Raw genomic sequence first — 7,217 nt, forward strand, 5'->3', positions numbered from 1 at the left:
GAGGCTGAGGGAGGACTGACAGACGTTTGCAGGATCGTGGGAGGCACAGACGGAGTGGATGTGTTCCTTGTGTAGGCAGAGAGATTGGTTTGATAACGCATGAAATGTCCGGTTCATTTGGTTCAGAACAACACAAGGAGCAGAAGGGCCTGTTATGGACAAGTACAGCAAGCAGAGCAGGTAAACTGGATAAAGTGTTCCCAGTCAGAGCACAGACTGTGACGTCAGTGGATATGCCGGCATCACAGTTCTCCCACCAAAGATACTTTACTGCCGGATAAAATGAAGTTTGTAATGTTTCTAACCGATGTGGTGAATTGTACTGCTCAGACATCTCATCCTACTGAGTAAATTAAAATTATTGTGAAAGCTGCAGAAAGGTATCTTGGTGTAACTGGTGTTTTGTGGGAAGCCTTAAAAATGAAGTAAATTAAAGTAAAGTAAATTAAGTTGGGTGGGGTATCTGTATCCCAGTCTACTTGTGAACATACATAATAGGATTAAAATATTGCAATGAAATGAGAGAACTCTGATTTATAATGGTCAAGACTGTAAGAAGTTTATTTCTGATTTGTCAGACTCTTCTGATGTTATATCTGTTCAGGAAACCTGCTCATTTTAAGTTTTTATTCCTGTGCAGGATTATATTGTCATTAGGCTTGACAGGTTAGTTAGTAGAAGGGTGGTGTTGCCAGTTGTATAAGGAAAGTGACAGGGTATAGAGTTGTGACTGGGAATAAAATGTATGAGGAACTAGTAGTAGAAATTCTTGATTCAATAGGTATGTATTTAATTTTCTTTTGTGAAAACATTAACTTTTTGAATCGTATTTGGAGGTTTAGCCATCGACTTTCCTCATGGAAAACAGTTGTAGTAGTGCCCATTCTAAAACCTGGATCTCCCCGTCTGATCCTCCTTGTTATAGGCCAATATCAATAACGTCTCCTTTATGTGAACTTGTGGAATGTATGGTAATCAAGCGTTTGAGTTATATTTTCGATAAAAGAGGTGATTTCATGTTTTATCACAGGGGAATTCGGAAGGGTAGGATAACACTGGAATCAGTTTGGGGTTTGGAAGATCATATAAGGAAAGCACAGGTAAATAAAGATGTAATAGTCAGATATTTTGATATTGAAAAGGCAAATGATATTTATTGAAGGACGGACTTTAAATTAATTTTTGGAAATGCAATTGAGGGGGTTATTGTACAATTTTATCTGATTGATCTTCTTTAGATGTCTTGTAAAGGTATGGGTGGGCAACTATGACATTGAATTCATTTTTATGTTTGGAAGATGATATTAGGAAATCACAGTTAAATATAGATGTTGTAACACCAGTATTTTTACTATTCAAAAGGCAGATGGCATTTATGGAAGGAAAGGCTTTTTATGAAATTGTGGAAATGAGGATGGAGGAGGGGAATATCTAACTTTTTCCTGAGTTTTTTTAATTGGACATCTTGCGTCAGGTACGGGTGGGCAGGTTATAATCGGGTTGTTAAGAGTTAGAGATTGGGATCCCACAAGGCAGTTTTTATTACTTCATATTATAATTAATGATATTTTTTTCTGAGATAGGTTTAGGAGTGTGTAAATCACTAGATGCAGATGATGGAGGTTTATGGATTAGAGGTAGAAATTTCATCTTTACTGTATATAGGACGCATTCGCAATTAAGGAGCTGGAACAGTCGGCAAATGGATGGGATTTAAGCTTTCAGTAGCTACAAGAGAAGTTATGTGTTTTACAAACAGTATTAATTGACCTAGTCTTGATTTGAAATGATATGGTCTAACTCCTTAACAGGTGTCAGTGGTAAGAGTTCCAGGCATGTGGATGGATAATAAGCTGACATGGAAGCACCGGATCAGACAATAATTGATAAATATACAGAAACATTAAATATCCTCCGTTATCTCTGTGGGTATTCTGGGGTGTCAATGTCGGGTTTCGGTGGGACTCAAGTGCAGACCGATGAATACTTTTTCGCCAGAATTTGTTAGGGAGAACAAAGGCAACAGTCTTTCAAATACAGAAGGCAGGCACTAATCCGAAATGGCAGGCAGAGGTCTTACCCAGGAAAGGCAGTCAGGCGAGGGCAGACAATCAGGTCCAAGAACGGGCAAAATCCAAAACACAGAATCAGGCAAAATCGGTTGGCAGAAGTTGCAATGACAGGCTGGAACGACACAGGTCAGAACTGGGACGAACTGGCAGAGGATGCTCGTCAAACCAGGGTTTAAATGGACAGGGTAATGAGTGAAAATTATAAACAGGTGGGTGCAAATGAGGAGACAGGCCGGTAATTGGAGGAAGTCAAAAAAGGAAAGGGACTGGGCCAGAACCCACATAGCCAGGTGAAATAAAACAGAAATTAAAGACTGTCGTGATCCAGAGCTACCAGCAGAGGCCCTTCCACCCAGTGCTCAGGCTGGATCCTTAACAGTACACCCACCCCCCCCCCGACCCCACGGGCGTCTCCAGACGTCCTCCTTGCTGGTACGGGATGGCTCCTATGAAAGTCCTTAATGAGAGAGGGATCCAGGATATCTCGAGCGGGAACCCAACACCTCTCTTCGGGGCCATAGTGCTCCCAATCAACGAGGTCTTGCAGTCTACGACCTCTGCGTCGAACGTCCGGTAATCGGCGCATAGTGAAGGTCTCTGAGCCATCGATGAAACGGGGTGGGAAAGAGGGGGCTGCAGACAAAGGGCTTAATCCTTGAAACATGGAATGTAGGATGGATTCTGCGAGGGGTAGGGGGTAGTTTTAGACGTACCGCCGAAGGGCTGATCACCTTGGCGATGGGGAAAGGTCCAATGTAGCGTGGCGCCAGCTTGCGGGAGTCCACCTTCAAGGGGATGTCACGTGAAGATAACCACATCTTCTGACCCTGGCGGTAACGGGGGGCCTCGATGCGGTGACGGTCTGCTTGCTGCTTTATTCTGGCTGTAGATTGAAGCAGAACCTTTCGGGCTCGTCTCCAGGTCCGTGAACACCTCTGGACAAATGCTTCGGCTGAGGGAACGCCCACTTCCTCCTCCTGAGACGCGAATAAGAGAGTTGATAGCCAAGACAGCACTGGAATGGTGATAAATCTGATGAAGCAGAAGGCAAAGAATTGATGGCGTACTCGACCCAGGGAAGTTGCTGTCTCCAAGAGGAAGATTCCTGAGACGTCACACAACGGAGCAACACCTCCATCTGCTGATTAGCCCGCTCGGTCTGGCCATTACTCTGTGGATGAAACCATGATGAGAGGTTAACCCTGATCCCGAGTAGTTTGCAAAAGGCCCTCCAAAAGTGGGAGTTAAATTGCCAACCTCTATCAGATACCACTTCAACGGGGAGACGGTGAATACGGAAAACATGCTGAATCACCAGGGTGGCAGTGTCCTTGGCAAAGGGCAGCTTGGGAAGGGGAACAAAGTGGACCGATTTGGAAAAACGATCCACTATGGTAAGAATGGTAGTGTTACCGTCGGACGCAGGGAGTCCGGTGACAAAGTCCAGTGCAATGTGTGACCAGGGCCTTCTGGGAGCAGGCAGGGGTTGCAGGAGACCAGTTGGTGGCTGGCTGGAGGTCTTGTTCTGTGCACAGACTGGGCAGGCAGAAATTAAACATCCTTCCTCAGGGATGGCCACCAAAATCTTCGACTGATGAAAGCCGTCGTGCGTCTGATGCCAGGGTGATATGCCAGTCTGGAGGTGTGTGCGCACTGGAGAAACTGGGAGCGGACAGACTGGGGAACATACAATAGATTAACAGGGCAGGCACTAGGAACAGACTCACGCTGATGGGCAGACTGGAGCACAGATTCAATCTCCCACTGTGCTGCGGCGACCAGACATTACTTGGGGAGAATGCTCGTAACCTCGGGCGGCTCGTCGGTTGTTGGAAACTGTCTGGAGGGCGCGTCAGGCTTGCCGTTCTTAGAGCCAGGACGGTAGGCCAGGGTGAATTTAAAACGGGCTAAAAACGGGGACCACCGAGCCTGGCGGGAGTTGAGGCGTTTGGCTGAACGGAAATATTCCAGGTTCTTGTGATCCGTCCAGACTAGAAAAGGAGTAGTCATTCCCTCAAGCCAATGTCGCCATTCCTCAAGAGCAAGTTTAACAGCCAATAACTCTCGATTGCCGATGTCAGAGTTGTGTTCTGCGGGAGAAAATTTGTGGGGAAAAAAGGCGCACGGGTGTAGCTTGTCGTCCTCTGCTGAACGCTGTGACAGTATAGCCCCTACTCCTACATCAGAGGCGTCAGTCTCTACAATAAACTGCCTTGTAGGATCGGGCTGAAGGAGGATAGATGCCGTGGTGAAACGAGTCTTCAGATCAGAAAAGGCTTTCTCAGCCGCTGGATTCCAGGCGAACTTCGACTTGGAGGGGGTTAGAGCAGTCAGCGGGGCGGCCAGGATGCTGAAATATCGAATGGATCGGCGATAGAAGTTAGCAAACCCAAGAAAGCATTGGTCATCTCGTCGACAGGCGGGTTGTGGCCACTCCTCTACCGCCTTGATCTTCTGAAGGTCCATCTGGATTCCTCCAGCGCTGACCACACATCCCAGAAACGAAGCTGAACTCCGGTGAAATTCACACTTCTCCGCCTTCACAAATAACTGATTCTCCAGGAGTAGTTGGAGCACCCGGCGGACATGCCGGATGTGTTCAGAGAGGGAGCTAGAAAATATCAGAATGTCATCTAAGTACACAAATACAAATTGATTCAACATGTCTCTGAGGACGCCATTCACCAGGGACTGAACACAGCAGGACCATTAGAAAGTCCGAAAGGCATTACCAAATATTCGTAGTGCCCAGATGGCATATTGAACGCGGTCTTCCACTCACCCCCCTCTCTTATGCGGACCAGATGGGAAGCGTTGCGGAGGTCGAGCTTGGAGAAGACAGAAGCACCCTGGAGCAATTCAAATGCAGATGACGTAAGTGGAAGGGGATTGCGGTTGTTAATGGTGATGTCATTGAGACCTCTATAGTCCACGCAAGGACGCAGTGACCCGTCCTTCTTGGCCACAAAGAACCCTGCGCCTGCTGGGTTCCCTTTCAGGTGGAGACAGGGAATACGGACGGCCCCTAGGCGGCGCGGTTCCCGGAAGGAGATCTAGAGCGCAGTCATAGAGGCGATGTCGGGGTAAGGTGGTGGCCCGAGTATTGCTGAATAAAAGCTTGAGGTCCAGATATTCAGGAGGTACAGAGGACAGATCGGGAAACTCTTCTGTAGGCAGAGGAACCGGACTCTGAGTAGCATGAGCAACACGCAGACAATGATTTAGGCAGAAAGGACTCCAGCTTAACTCTGTTATTAGACCCATCAATGTGTGGACCGTGCTGAGCTAGCCATGGGTGGCCTAACACAACTTCAGTTCTGTGGGATCTATCACACGGAAAGCAATGCTCTCCTGGTGATTGCCAGAAATGAGGAGACTCACCGGAGCTGTAGACCAGGTAACCATGGCAAGTTTCACTCCGGTTAAGCCGCTGGCCTCCAGGAGTTGCTTCAGACGGGAGAGTGGCATCCCGAGATTGACCGCTAAACTGGAACTGATAAAGTTTCCCTCAGCCCCAGAGTCGATGAAAACTGAAACAGCGCGTCTCCTCCCTTCAGCCAGTATAAAAGCAGGTAGCAGGGTTCGAGAGACGGGGAAACGGGGGGAGGAAGTACTGCTCGCCCGTAGTCCCTTCTTTACGAGCGAGAGTTGGCTTTTTATGGGACAGCTAGATACAGAGTGACCAGCCTGACCACAATACAGACAGGAGTTGGTACTGACTCTCCTCCTTCTTTCCGAAGGAGACAGACGGATACGATCAATCTGCATGAGCTCCGTTGGGCTGGATGGGGGTGACTGAGGACTCGGGGAAAGGGATCTGGGTGCTGGCTGTGAAGAGGTCAGACGTCCCCTGGTGGTTCTTCGTCACCCCCAGACATCACGCTCCTGCTGACGTTGTTTTGTGTGGCTGTCAACCTTAATGGCCAAATCGAAGAGCTCTTGGAAGCCAGCAGGCAGGTCGCGGGTGGCTAGTTCATCCTTAACCTCTTTGCTAAGCCCGTAGAGGAACACGTCAGATTGGGCCGCCGAATTCTAGTTGGTAGTGGCGGCTAGTGTGCGGAACTGAATGGCGTCGTCCGAAACAGAACTGTTACCCTGACGAATTCGCAACATCTCCCTTGCTGCTTCTCGCCCCTGCTGGGAACGGACAAAGACTCTTCTCATCTCCTCACAAAAGACCTTAAACGTGTGGCAAAAAAGGGGGTCTGCTGTCCCATACAGCCGGACCCCACTCTCTTGCTCTTCCTAACAGCAGCATGATAACATAAGCAATACGGGATCGATCAGTGGGAAAGATAATGGGCTGCAGCTCAAAAATCAGCGAGCATTGAGACAGGAAGGATCTGCAGGTTCCTGGTTCACCATTGTAAAGTTCAGGTGGAGGTAAACGGGGCTCTCGGGCTGGTTGGGTTGGAGTCTGTGGGGCTGATGGCGCAGCGAGATAAGGCGGGTTAGAGCTCAGCGCCAGCTGAATCTGCTGTAGCTGGGTGGCTATGCTGGTCAGAGTGGCGGAGAAGGCTTCCATCGACTGGTTGATAGAGGTGAACTGTGTTTCATGTCTCCCTAGCAATACTCCCCATCGGGAGAGGGCCTCACGCACCTGGTTGGGGTTCGCTGAGTCCATCTTGGCCAGTTCGTTCTGTCGGGTTTCGGTGGGACTCAAGTGCAGACCAACGAATACTTTTTCACCAGGATTTATTAGGGAGCACAAAGGCAACAGTCTTTCAAAAACAGAAGGCAGGTACGAATCCGAAATGGCAGGCCGAGGTCTTACCAGGAAAGGCAGTCCGGCGAGGGCAGACAATCCAGAGCGCACAGGCAAAAATCAGGTCCAAGAACGGGCAAAATCCAAAACACAGAATCAGTCAAAATCGGTTGGCAGAAATCGCAATGACCGGCTAGAACGACACAGGTCAGACTGGGAAGAAATGGCAGAGAATGCTAGTCAAGGCGGGGTTTAAGTGGACAGGGTAATGAGTAAAAATTAGACACAGGTGGGTGCCAATGAGGAGGCAAGTAGGTAATTGGAGGAAGTCCAAAAAAGGAAAGGGGCTGGGCCAGAACCCACATGGCCAGGTGAAAGAAAACAGAAATTAAAGACTGTCGTGATCCAGAGCTACCAGCAGAGGCCCTTCGACCCAGTGC

Source organism: Mobula hypostoma, chromosome X2 (assembly GCF_963921235.1).
Source record: "Mobula hypostoma chromosome X2, sMobHyp1.1, whole genome shotgun sequence".
NCBI lineage: Eukaryota > Metazoa > Chordata > Chondrichthyes > Myliobatiformes > Myliobatidae > Mobula > Mobula hypostoma.